General features: G+C 36.9%; 1 long non-coding RNA gene across 1 annotated transcript in view; it reads left to right on the top strand.

Annotated features, from left to right (window-relative positions):
* Positions 1-1020: 1020 nt before the first annotated feature.
* Positions 1021-14592, top strand: part of LOC103675410 — a 292244-nt gene continuing 278672 nt past the window's right edge. Inside the window, exons 1-2 of the long non-coding RNA XR_005837914.1 lie at positions 1021-1768; positions 1975-2030. This is a non-coding gene — a long non-coding RNA (uncharacterized LOC103675410). The remainder of the gene's footprint in view (positions 1769-1974; positions 2031-14592) is intronic.

Here is a 14592-nt window from a genome sequence, read left to right as displayed (position 1 = left end):
AAGTATGATACAGCCCCTACTCACAAGGGAGGAAAAATGCAAATGTATAAATACACTTCAGTGTGTTAAGTGCCACATGTAACTGTCTTTTGAGTGATCCATTCCATTGGACAGTTTTAGCTAATACAAAATCATTCAGACTAGTTAAAGTCTGCCTCTATTTAATTTCTGTTTTCTGCTTCCAGTCTTGTCCTCTGTGCTCTTCATTCATTTATTCAACCCATAAACATTTGTTGGGGAACTACCATGTACCCCCAAGTTGTATCAACATGTACCCCCAACTTGTATCAACAAGTTTTCTTCATAGACAAATAGGACGGATCCTTGCTCTCAAAAAGGTTAGGATATAATTTTGTGACTGAGGAAGTTGCTTAACCTGTAAGCTCAGTTTTCTCTCCTGGGAATCAAAGGTAGTATTAGTAACGACTTCTTAGGATTGTTGTGAGGATTAAATGAATAATGCATGCAATGCACTTAATATAGGGCCTGCTACACAGCTTTCAACAAATGTTAGCTATTATTATTGGTGGGTTTAAAGAAGGATCCCAATAAGTAAATTTAGCAGTTGCATGGTTGATATGAATGCCCTCACAGAAGTAAACCCAGAATGCTACAGGAATATACCAGAGGAACGCCTAATCTTGTCTGGAGAAGCTGGGGAAACACCCTGCAGGAGGAGACATCTGACCTGAGTATTGCAGGACCAAATAGTGGGGGTAGGAAGAGCACAGAGAAAGGTGAAAGAGAATGGTGCATTCTGGATACTTCAATTTAAACGCTACTTTGGGAAAACTACAATATGAATGGCTTTAGACGCCATGCTAATTAAAAATGTGTCATGAAGATAATGGGGAACTATTGAAAGCATGCTGCACAATTAAACTTTCTAAATTAGGGCAGTGATGTAGGAGAGTAGAAGACTGATTGAAGAGAAAATTCGGACTTGATGACCAACTAAATGCAAACGTAGGAGGAAAGGAAAAGAAGGTGTTAAAGATAATTTCTAAATGACTACTTTTAGTGAGTGAAAGGCAATGACAGGGAGAATGGGGGGGCAGATAAGTTCCATTGCAGACATGTTGAGTTTGAGAACAGCTAGGCACTTGAATGTTCAGATCAGGAGTTTAGAACTGGTCTAGGGCTGCAGATTTGGGATTTGTCAACAGGTGTCAGTTGAACCCAACATGTATATGCTAGATAGAGGAAAGCCAACATTAAGGGGGTGATCAAACAGCTCATAAAATTGATTGAAAATGAATGTCCAGGCATGTTAGAGGAAAATCAAGAAATAGCACTATCCCAGAAACTAAGGAGAGAGTTGTAAAGAAGTTAACAGTCACCAATGCTAGTGAGGATAAGAAAAAATTGTTCTTTGGATTAAGCAACTAGGAAGTCATTGGGCAAGAGCTATTTCAGTAGTGAAAGGACCAGAATGTAGATTGCCAGAGATTGTGGTGTGGATAGGAAGTGAGTGCAGAAGACATCACCTGCAGGCCCCCTTTTTAAAAGCTGTGAAGAGCAGAGGAGAGAGAGTGTAGAAACTGGAGGACAAAGAGCGAGTCTTGTTTATTTAAAGATCATGGAGATGACCTCCTTTCTGTGTCCACAGGAAAGAGCCAGGAGAAAGGGAGAGTTGAAGATACAGAATAGAGTGTAAATAAATAATAAAGAATTCCTAAGAAGGCAGAAGAAGTGACATCCTGTGGATTCATGTGTCTTGAACAGGAGAAATGATACCTCTTCCACAACCAGAGCTATGTGAACACAGGTACAGCTAAAGGGGGGAGCAGACTTGCATTCTTTGATCATGGCTTTGAGGCCAGGTCATCTTCTGATAGTTGTTAAGGGGAGTGGGGATGGCACTGAGCTACAAGGACTCGAAAATGTCCCTTCAAAGGAGAGGAAACCTAGAAATAGTGGACAGTGGTAGCATTGCCATGTAGGGCCCCATGCTTTGTCATTGTCTCCCTTTAGTAACTGAGACACCCACAATGAGCTGCACTCGATGGGATCTACCAGCACAGTGTAAGGTAAGACTGCAATCCCCCTTTAACTGTTAGTTCCCTGGTCTGGAATCTTGAACTTTTACTAATGTAGCCTCTGATTGGATGGGCTATTTTTTAACAGGTCCTTCAAACTGAAAGACCAAGAAAACGCATTTCTTCAGGAGCCAGGGTCAGAGAAAATTTTGAGTCAGTAAAGATTACTATTCAAAAGAACATGCTACTTATAAAAGCCAAGAATTAACTCAGAAATTTTCAAATTTAATTAGAAACCCTCCTAAATATATTTTTAATATAGTGATAGACACAAGCAAGAATTAGTTCAAAAGTGAAGGCCTGTTTAGTGTTTAAAAATGTTTATTGAATATTGAATGCAGATGGCATAGGCATCAAATAACCAAACTATATGGCTATGTCATGATTCCCAACTGTCAGTCACTGAGTTGGAAACTAGATTCAACTATAGATTGATGTTTTTTTTCAAAATATTGTTTTTAAATGTTTTATTCACTAACCATTTCCTCTTCTCCTACACCTGGCTCCTTGACAGTCCTATGTTCATTCCCTTGCCACTGAGCCCATATGAGTTTGTTACTCCTGCTCCACTGTGCTCTAAAATCTACCATTTAACTAGATCAGCTGAAAGTTAAAACCAATCATGTCATGTTAACCTTAAATACAGCTGCTTTTACTGAATTGCCAATTTGTGTGCAATCATCAGCTTGTATTGAGGGATGCAATAATAAAATATCTTCATAAAATATGTACTAAAATATAGTGATTACTGTAAGTACGGTAAGTGTTCATTTTAATTTTGGGGGGACAGTCTCAGTTTATACCCGTTGTCCCAGCATCATGTTTAATAGTTCCCCTTTCACTCAAAAAGTGCCACAGTTACATGATCAGGATGTTGTTCTTTTCATTATACAATGTCCTATTTATGAGGTGCTTTGTGAGAAACTTTTGATCCTGTTCATAGGGATCAGTCATACCGTGCTTCTGAACAATTGGGTTGTTTTTATTATATACACATGGTGACTCATAACTACTCAGGTAGCTCTTTTTAAGTTGACCTTAGAAAGCCAGATTTGCAAGCTGCCTCAAAACAAGCTCAGTGGTATACCTTTTTATTTTAATCTTATTTCTCTGTTTTTTCTTCTTATTTATTTTTTTCTCACCTATTTCTAATTTGTATCTTGAATTTTATGCATTCTTGTCAGCTGTCTTAAGTTCTTTTTGAGATAAGGCAGTGAATAAAGCACAAAACAAATATATTGCTTCTAGAACTTATCTGATATACTGGAATGACTGAAAACAGCTTTTTTCAACTTCACTGTTTAATGTTTCCCATTTCTGTCTCTTTCTTTGATCCATGATAAGTTTTGAAGAGATTGTCAGATTTTTACCAAATTTTTGATACATCATTAAGAGATGAAGGTTCCTTACTACAAAGTTGTTCTCTGATCAATTTGCACCTTAAAACAAAATACAGCTGGTAACATTTTTCAAATGGTTTTATCTTCTGTGATTGCAGAGCTTGAATAGAGAGGCAGTCCAGTTCAGTGGGGAGAAAAAAAGCACACAAAATTTGTTATCAGATAAACCTATCCCTGCCACTTACTATGTGACTCTGAGAAAGTCTCTAAGTTATCTAAGTCTCACATCTTTCACCTGTAGCTCATACATAATATTACCTAATTTGTAGAGAAATGAGACAACATGCATTCAGTACCTGGCAAATAGGTATACAGTAAATTTTACCTACCATTATTGTTGTTACCTTTCCAATTTACAAATCACTGACAATAAGGGTTTTGCACTTGGTAAGAACTCTGACTTCTTTTTTTTTTTTAAACAAAAAAGGGTTTGAAAATTAAACTGTTTATGACTTATCCACTGGCAGCATAGCAATCCAGAATATTTTTGAAAAGGCTCTGCCATAGCTAAACGCTTAGGCACTGGACAAAGTACACTAAACAAACATTTTTAAATGTATTGTGTAGCTTGCAAGAAAGTGAGGAGAATCCTCAAGATTCCCACCCTTCTCCAGCAAAAGTAAAGCACCAAGCTGAAATCAGAGGTGATTAAATGAGGAATTGTGGATACTTTGGGATTACATGCCAAGACTGGGAACCTAGCATTTTGAATATCATATGTACATTCGGGTTCCAAAAAAGTAGGTCCTAAGGCCCATACAAGTAGAGGGAACTAATTCTGAGGACATGCCCCCAATGCACACTGAATGAAACTGAGACAAGTGAAGAGGCTATAGACTCAGTCAATGGATCACCTGAAGAAAATCCCATGCAGTAACAGAAGGCAGATAAAAAAACCTGTTTATCATTGTCGTGGCTTCAAGAGGAAAACAATAAAAAATAGTAGAATGTATAACATATTATCACATGGGTCTGGGTTGAAATTTATACATTCCCCATGGCCAGAGCCAAGAAATTAAAATGATCCCAGGTTGGTAGCCCCTTTTGACACCCAGCAAAAATAAATCTTTTCCACAGGAAAGCATTCTTTAATATAAACCCCTCAGAATTTCCTGAGAATAAATTCAGCCAAATATAATTTCACTGTAAAAAATTAAATGCACAAGAAATAAAAAACACAACAGACTAAGACTTGTAAGGACTTCAGATATTAGCATTATGAGATGCAGAACAAAAATAAATAAATGTGAAGTGTTTAAGTAAAAGATGGAATTGAAAATATAACAAAAAAAGAAACCATCAGTATGTGACCAGGCAGATTTTAAATGGAGCCACATACAACTTCTAGGAAGAAAAATATAATCATTGCAATTTACAAAGCAATAGATAGGTTAAATGGTGGATTAGGCATAGTAGAAGAGAAAATTATTGAATTGAAAAATAAATCTGAAGATATTACCCTGAATGCATCAGAATTTTAACATGGAAAATATGAAAGGGACATGAAGATAGAGTGAGAAGGAGAATAGAGAAAATAAGGAAATCAAAGATACCTTTTTTATTGAAGTTGACATACAATGTTACATTAGTTTCAGGTACGACAGAGTGATTTCACAACTCAACACATTGTGCTATGCTCTCCATAAGTGTAACTATATCCATCGCCATACGACATAAACAGTACACTAAGTATATTTCCTATGCTGTGCCTTTCATCCCTTTGACGTATTCATTCCATAAGTGGAAGCCTGTACCTTCTCCACTGTACCCATTTCCCTACCCACCTTCTCCCTGGCATCCATTAGTTCTCTGTATTTATGGGTCTATTTCTGCTTTGTACATTTGTTTTCTAGATTCCATAGGTAAGTGCAATCTCATTAGTCTCAATTCATTTAGCATATCTTCTAGGTCCATCCATGTTGTTGCAAATGGCTAAATCTCATTCTTTTCTATGGCTGAGTAATATGGGAGAAGAAATATTTAAACATTCCTAAAAATATATTTCTAAAAATATGTCTCTATATATGTGTGTGTGTATATGCACATACACACACATGCATAAATCCAGACTTCAGGAAAACAATCTTTTTCAGGTGCAGGGGGCCCAGTAATTACAAGCAGGATAAATATAATAAGAAATCACGTTAAAAAAAAAAAAAGGAAGAAAGAAAGAAATTGCATTTAGACATATTGCAGGGAAATTGTATTTATTACCTCCCAAACAAATAGATATATTGGTAGCAAGCCAGAGAAAAGGTCACCTTCAAGGGGACAACAAATAGATCATAACAGCTGAGTTCTCAACAGCAACAATAGGAATCAGAAGACAAAGTGTATCTTCAAAGTACCAACAGAAGATGATTTTCAACTTATAACAGTCTACCCAGCAAAACTGTCAAAATGAAAGTGGAATAAGTATGTTTTCAGATAAAGAAGAACATTTTATGACCAAAAAACCCTACTAAAAAATTTTTAAAAGGATGCATTTCAGGAAGAAGGAAAGTCTGAGATGCAAGCAGGAACTATTCTAGCATCTAACAACCATGGTGAAATGGAAAAGAGGAAACTTTGCTGTGCAGGACACATGTTCCCCACAATTTTTCTATCACGGACTCCTTTTTGGAGCCTGTGGTGCTCTCTTTTAAATATTTCTGCATGTATATTAGATCAATAAAAATGTAGAACATTAATTTCGTAGAGCACTAAGCAAAATTATAGCCCAGTTCCATGAGCAATCAGGAGTGCTGCACACCACAATAAGTCAGGAAAATTATTTCAAATTTGCCCTAATAGATTTAAAGGATAGTTACATTCAAGATTTCATTTGAAAAATGTGATAGATATGCCATTTGAGATAAGTAATGATTTTGGTATTAGCAAAACACTTAGCTACTTATTCATCTTTTCTTAATAGGTAATTTTTTGTGGTAGCAGAAACTTCCCTATTCTTTTGGAACTTAAGTTGGGCACTCTCTGGATTTTTCTACTGAATACCATTTCTCAAAGGATTGCAAAATGTGAGGAACAATCCAAAAATGTGCCTTTGTTTTTATTATTGAAGTTATGTGCATATCTCGGTAGGAGGGGGAAAAGGCACAAAGATAACTTTGTACCTTTTATATAAAATTACCCTTCCACTTGGATGTGATGCCTGGAGATATTTTATGGTGACAGTGTGCTTACATAATGCGTCTGTTACAATAGGCAAACTTTTACTAGCATTATCAATGAAGATTCTTAATCTTCATTGATCTGGTAGCAACAGTAAGAGACTCAGGCATTTAACAAGCAGGATGTTGACAATAGAAGATATAAAAGATGAGCATAGGGAAGCAATGTTCAAAAAATGAAATGGATAGTCTATCAAATTCCAGACCCTGACCCTTGCTGCAGCTATTATTTGAGACCCTGGAGAAGGTGACAGCAAAATCAACTTCTTTGAGACTTTTGAATTTAAGATCTGTGATATTAAATTGTGAACAGCTTGAGGTGAAAGATGCAGTGGTTTTCAACCATTTTATACTCTCAGTTTATATTTAAAATGTCTACATCCATATTTATAAATTATATTTTTTCTGAAGTATTCTTATCCAAAAAAATAGAAATAAAAAAATAAAGTATTATCCAATTTTTCAATAAAACATATATTAGTCCTATACTTAATCCTTTCTGTATTTTAAAGATTTATCACGATTCACTGTGAAATTTTCTACATTTTGTTGGTAAATTTTGCTGACAAATTTGTTAATGAATGATTATTGGTCCTTTGAATAAATATGTTATAATTATTTTTCTGGGAATTATAATTAAAGTTATAAAATATTTTTACTGCAAATAATATTTATTCTGGTGTTATTTTACTTATTTTCTTTCTTGATCAATCTTGCCAGTGTTTTGTGTTTTTACCTAATCATTTGAAAGCTTTAAGATTATGGACACTGTTGATAAACCTCATTCTTTTTAAATCACTATTATACTGATTTCTGCTCTTATATTAATTAAATTTCTTCTTCCCTAAAAAAATAAATAAGTTCCGTGATACTATATATTGTTTTTATAATGAACACCTGTGAAGGGGAATTTGGATGAAATTGGTCAAAAGGTATAAACTTCCAGTTATAAAATGAATAAATTCTGGAATTAAAATCTACAGCATGATGACTATAGTTAACATTTCTGTATGATATATTTGAAATTTGCTAAGAGAGTAGATTCTAAATGTTCTCATCACAAGGAAAAAACTTTTGAGAGGTAACTGTATGAGATGATGAATGTTAGCTAAACTCATTTTGGTGATCATTTCATGCTATATGTGGGTTGTCATTATGCTGTATACCTCAGATTCGTACAGTGCTGTATGTCAGTTACATCTCATTAAAACTGGAAAAAATATTCCACTATGGAATATTATTCAACTTAAAAAAAAAAAAGGAAATCCTGCCACTTGCAACAACGTAAATGAACCTGGAGGACCTTATACTAACTGAAATAAGCCAAATACAGAAATACAAATACTTTATCGTCTCACTTATATATGGAACCCAAAATAGTCAAACTCATAGAAGTAGAATGTTCAGTACTTTGGGTATCAGGGGAGGGGGAAAGGAGGAGATGTTGGTCACAGAGTTCAAAATTTTAGTTATGCAAGATAATTAAGTTTTGGAGATAGAATGTACAACAATGTGACCATATATTGTATTGCATACTTGAAATTTACTACATGGGTAGATCTTAAGTGTTCTCACCACAAACATTTTTAAAAATTTTTTTTAAAAGATTTTATTTGTCAGAGAGAGAGAGAACACAAGCAGGGGGAGCAGCAGGCAGAGGGAGAGGGAGAAGCAGGCTCCCTGCTGAGCAAGGAACCCAAAGCAGGACTTGATCCCAGGACTCTGGGATCATGACTAAGCCGAAGGCAGCTGCTTCACTGACTAGCTGCCCAGGCATCCCTCCACAAATGTTTTTTTAAAAAGAGAAAATGTAGTGACACCACCAAGATGGCACCAAGAATGACAACATCGTTCTTGACCTTGCTCCCCCACACAATAATAACTAACAATTATGCAAGAACAAGACAGCCCTAAGAGAATCCTGGAAGATGGGGGTGAGGCTGAAGCACCCCCCTGTACCTGAGAGACCAAGACAGACTACATTAGAAAAGTAAGAGCAGCACTACATGTTGACTGCGTTGCCCCTCCCCTAGACCAGCACAGGACCATGCAGAGAGGTCTGCCCTGAACCTCTGATTCCCCCAGTGGGAAAAGAGAACCCAGGCAGCCAACCAGCCTCCCCAGCAAAGTGGGTCGTTTTATGGGAGCCTCTAATCTGATCTCATACCATAGGGATTGCGAAGAATGTGCAGGGCTCAGCCCCTGGGAATATGTATGTGACAAGGGGAATGGGCTTGCAACAACCAGTACATGGATCTTGGCAGACTGAGTTCATACTGGCAGTGCCCAGTAGTAATCCCAACCAGCAACTTTGCTTACCCACAGAACCAAGTTGGGGATGGACTCTCCCCCAGGAACTTAGAAGTGTGCAGATGTGCCTGAATTGGATCCTCAAGCAAAGAGTTTTGCTGGCCCTAGAGCCCAGTTTGTGTGTGCCTAAGCAAGGTGCTGAGTCAGAGCCGTACATACTGTGGAAAGTGGCTCCATCTGACAAGAGGGCTGGTGACAGCTCCTGGAAGTTGTGCAGTCCAGTGGTGCTCCAGCTGAGAGGTAAGCAGGTAGGGCTGATTGTCTCCAGAGCAAAGCCAATACAGAGCATGGAGTGTTCCCATATTATGCACAGGCAGGGGGATTAATTCACAGACAACGCTGAGGATAGCTCCATCCCCTCCCAACCAGAATGCCTATTTGGGAAACTGAGGATAGCCTAGAGCATCTTCTCCAACTCCTACCCAGGCAAGGGGGCTGAGTCATAGCCTCACCTGCTGTGGAGAGTGTCTTCTAGCCCCATCTGGCAAAAACATCTGAAGTCTATGTGGCCCAGCAGTACTGAAGCTGAGAAAAGGGAAGACAGAGCTGATAGTTTGAAGAGCAAAGCCAGTGGCTCTGTTTGGCCAGGGAACTTGGCATGTGGGTCAGCTTGAGTGAAAACAACAAAGAGCTTTACCAGCTTTAGAGCAGCCTCTCCCCACTGTACCCAGGCAGGAAATCTAATTCATAGCCTCATTACTGAATACAGCCTTCAGCCTGTCCAACCAGGAAACTTAACCAAAGCACGTGGGAAGCTGTGTAGCCCATTCAACAGTCCTAGGTACGATGGCTCTTGAACAGAGAGCACAGCCTGTGGTTTCTCCATCTGCAGAGCAAAACAGATGGCCTCAACTGACCAGGAATTAAGTGCACACTGAAGCCTGATTTGGGCCCCCAAACAATGAGTTGTATAGGCCCTGGGCCCTGGCCTGCTGTCCTGCCAGGGTAGGGAAGCTAATCCCCAACTCTATTTACGACTGAATATAGTACTATAGCCTCACTTGGGTAGGGAACAAAGCCAGCAGTCCTACTCAACTGTTTTCTAGTCTGACTCACCACTCCCAACCCATCCCCATCCTTAGAGGTCAAACCAGTTGCCTTGTCCCAAAGTAGACCATAATAATAGACACCACCTGCTGAAAAATATTACCAACAGACACATCCAGAAACCCAGACTGGACTGACAGGTAAAGAATTATCTCTGCCAAGCAGACCTGTAAAGTCTGGAAAAGGAGCCTGATTAGTCATATGCACAGATACCAACATAAGGAATCAAAGATCACAAAAAATCAGATAAATATGACACCACCCAAAGAAACTAATAAAACACCAGCAATTGACCCTAAAGAAATGGAGATCTATGAACTGTCAGATAAAGAATCCAGAATAATCCTCTTAAGGAAGTTCAGTGAATTATAAGAAAGCACAGACAACTAACTGAAATTAGAAAAAAATGCAGGAACAAATGAGAAGTTTGATAAGGAAATGGCAGCCATCAAAAAAAAAAAAAAATCCTAGACTTGAAAAATACAATAACTGAACTGAAAAATTCAACAGAGTTTCAAACGTAGACTCAACCATGCAGAAGAAAGGATCAGCACCCTGGAAGATAGGACATTAGAAATTACCTAGTCAGAGGAGAAAAGAAAAAAAAAAAAGAATGAAGAAAAATGAAGAAAGACTGAAAGCCTGCAGGATTTATAGGACACAAGGAAAAGAAACAATATTCACATTGTGGTAATTCCAGAAGGAGAAGAGAAAGGGACAGAAATAATACCTGAGAGCTTCCCAAACCTGGGAGGAGAAAAGGACAACCAGATCCCTGAGGCCTAAGGGACCCTAAGTAGGTTGAACCTAAATAGGGTAAATAGGATTACACCAAGACACAATATAATTAAATTGTCAAAAGTCAAAAGCCAAAGAAAGAATTTTAGGAACAGGAAGAGAAAAGAGAGAAGTTACATACAAGGGAACTCTCATATAAGACTAGAAGCAGATTTCTCAACAGAACATTTTCAGGCCAAGAGAGACACGAATGACATACTCAAAATATCAAAAGAAAATAACTGTAAACCAAGACTTCTGTACCTGGCAAAGCTGTGCTTCAGAAATGAAGGATGGATAAAGACTTTACCAAACAAAAGCTGAAGGAGTTCATACCACCAGATCTGCCTTACAAGAAACAGTAAAAGGACTTCTTTGAGTGAAAGTAAAAGAACACTAATTAATACCATAAAGACACAAAAAGGTAGTGTAAATCTCAGTAGTAATGGTAAATATACAGTTATTGTGAGATTCTGCAATATGATGGACAACGCAACTTTAGTTTAAAATTTAAAGAAAAAAACTAAAGTAGCAAAGGTAACCATATTCAATAATTGATTATTAATTACACAATATAAAAACCATGTAAGTTGTAACAGCAACAATCTAAAATGTGAGAGGGAAAGGAAGTAAAAGTGTAAAGTATGAATTCTATTACAGTTAAGTTGTTATCAGTTTAAAATAGGGTGTTATGAGTTTAGAATATTTTGTGTAAGCCTCACGGTAACCACAAGGGAAAATCTTTAGTAATTACACTAAAGAACACAATAAAGGGGTCAAAACATACTGATACCAAAAGGCATCAAAACACAAAAAAGATAGCAAGATAAGAAACACGGAACACTGGATCTATGAAACAACCAGAAAACAAGAGAATGCCAATAGTAGGTCCTTACCTATGAATAATTATTTTATTTAAAGATTTTATTTATTTATTTATTTGAGAGAGAGAGAGGTCATGAGAGGGGGGAGGGTCAGAGGGAGAAGCAGACTCCCTGCTAAGCAGGGAGCCCGACATAGGGCTTGATCCCAGGACTCCAGGATCGTGACTTAAGCTGAAAGCAGACGCTTAACCAACTGAGCCACCCAGGTGCCCCTCAATAATTATTTTAAACATAAATGGATTACATTCTCCAATCAAAAGACATAGAATGGCAGAATGGATAAAAAACAAGAACCAACAACGTGCTGCCTACAAGAGATTCACTTTAGCCTTAAAGACACACATACACTGAGAGTGAAAGAATGGAGAAAGACCTTTCAAGCAAATGGTAGCAAAAACCACAAAAAAGCAGAGTTAGCTATATTTATATCAGATGTAAAATAGACTTTAAACTAGAAATGGTAAAAAAAAAAAATAGACAAAGAAGGTCATTATATAATGAGAAAGGGGTCAATTAAGAAGTGTAATAATTGTAGAGGGACCTGGGTGGCTTGGTAGGTTAAGCATCCAACTCTTGTTTTCAGCTCAGGTCATGATCTCAGGGTCATGAGATCAAGCCCCAAGTTGGGCTCTATGCCTAGCACAGAGTCTGCTTGAGATTCTTTCCCCCTCCTTTGCCCTCCCCCTCCACCTCTCTCCCAGCTCTCTTTAAGTAAGTAAGTAAGTAAGTAAGTAAATAAATAAATAAATAAATAAATAATAAAATCTTAAAGTGTAACAATTGTAAATATTTACATACCCAACATCAGAGCACCTAAATATATAAAGCAAAAGTTAACAAGGCTAAAAGAAGAAATAAACAGTAATACAATAATCGTTTGGGACTTTAATACCTCACTCTCAACAATGGATAGATCATCCAGGCAGAGAATCAATAAGGAAACAGTGGATTTGAACACAACTATTGAGCAAATGGACCTAATAAAATATACAGAGCATTCTATCCAACAACAGCAGAATACACATTTTTCTTAAGCACAGAACGTTTTCTAGGATAGAACATACATTAGGCCATAAAATAATCTTAGATAATTCAAGAAGATTGAAATCATATCAAATATCTTCTCTGACCACAATGGCATGAAACTATACTTTATTGAACAACCAATGGATCAAAGAAGAAATTAAATTAAAGGGAAATAAAGTTTCTTGAGACAATTGAAAATGGAGACACAACATGCCAGAACTTATTGGATGCAACAAAAGCAGTTTTTTTTTTTAAGATTTTATTTATTTATTTGACAGAGATAGAGACAGCCGGTGAGAGAGGGAACACAAGCAGGGGGAGTGGGAGAGGAAGAAGCAGGCTCATAGTGGAGGAGCCTGATGTGGGGCTCGATCCCATAATGCTGGGATCACTCCCTGAGCCGAAGGCAGACACTTAACCACTGTGCCATCCAGGCACCCCCAACAAAAGCAGTTTTAAGATGGAAGTTCATAGCAGTAAATGCCTACATTAAGAAGCAAGAAATATCCCAGATAAACAACATAATTTTATGCCTTAAGGAACTAGAAAAAGAAGAACAAACTGAGCCTAAAGTTAGCAGCAGAAGAGAAATATCTAAGAGCACAAACAAATGAAATAAAGAAATGAAAAATAATAGAAAAGATTAAGCAAACTAAGTTTTTCGAAAAGATAACAAAACTGAGAATCCCTTAGCTAGGCCAGCCAAGGAAAAAATAGAAAGGACCCAAATGAACAAAATTACAAATGGAAAAGGAGACATTACAATGGACACCACAGAAATTTAAAGGATCATAAGAGGCTGCTATGAACAACAATATGCCAACAAAATGGACAATCTAGAAGAGATTAAAAAATTCTTAGAAACCTACAACTTACCAAGACTGACTCAGGAAGAAATAGAAAACCCAAATATAACAATTACTAGTAAGAAGATTAAGCCAGTAATAAAAAAATCTCCCAATGAAATAAAGCCCAGGACGAGAAGACTTCATTAATGAATTTTACTAGTTTATTTAAATTTATATTTAAAGAAGAACTAACACCAATCTTCCTCTAACTCTTCCCCAAAACTGAAGAGGAGTGAATACTCCCAAACTCCTTTTTTGAAACCAGCATTGTCCTGATACCAAAACCAAAAAAGAACACTATTTGAAAAGAAAACTACAGACCACTATCCCTGATGAATATAGATGCAAAAATTCCCAATAATATACTAGCAAACTGAATTCAGCAGCATATTAAAAGGATCATTCAGCCTCACCAAGTGGGATTTATCCCTGGGATACAGGGATATATCACATTGATAGAATCATATGCTCATCTCAATAGATGCAGAAAAAGCATCTGATAAAATTCAACACCCATTCACAATAAAAACTAACAAATTAGACATAGAAGGAAGACATCTCAACATAATAAAGGCCAAATATGACAAGCCTATAGTTAACATCATACTTGATGGTGAAAGGATAAAAGTTTCTCCTCTAAGATCAGGGATAAAGACCAGTGTGCCCTCTCACCATTCCTATTCAGCATAGTCCTGGAAGTCCTAGCTAGAGCAGTCAGGCAAGAAAAAGATATAAAAGTTATCAGAATTGGAAAGGAAGAAGTAAAATTTTCTTTATTTGCAGACAACATGATTTTATATAGGGAAGATCCTAAAGAATTAAAAAAAAAACCTGTTAGATCTAATGAATAAATTCAGTAAAGTTGCAGGGTAAAGAATTAATATACAAAAATCAGCAGTGTTTCTTTTATACACTAGTGATGAAACTTCTGAAAAAGAAATTGTTCCCATTTGCAATAGCATCAAAAATAATAAAATACTTAAGAATAAATTTAACTGAAGAGGCCAAAAAAATCTCTTCACTGAAAACTCTAAGACACTGATGAAAAATATTGAAGAAGACACAAATAAATGAAAAAGCATGCTGTGGTC

Source organism: Ursus maritimus, unplaced genomic scaffold (genome assembly GCF_017311325.1).
Source record: "Ursus maritimus isolate PB19 unplaced genomic scaffold, ASM1731132v1 scaffold_26, whole genome shotgun sequence".
NCBI classification, from domain to species: Eukaryota; Metazoa; Chordata; class Mammalia; order Carnivora; family Ursidae; genus Ursus; species Ursus maritimus.
This window is presented reverse-complemented; position numbering and strand designations above follow the sequence as displayed.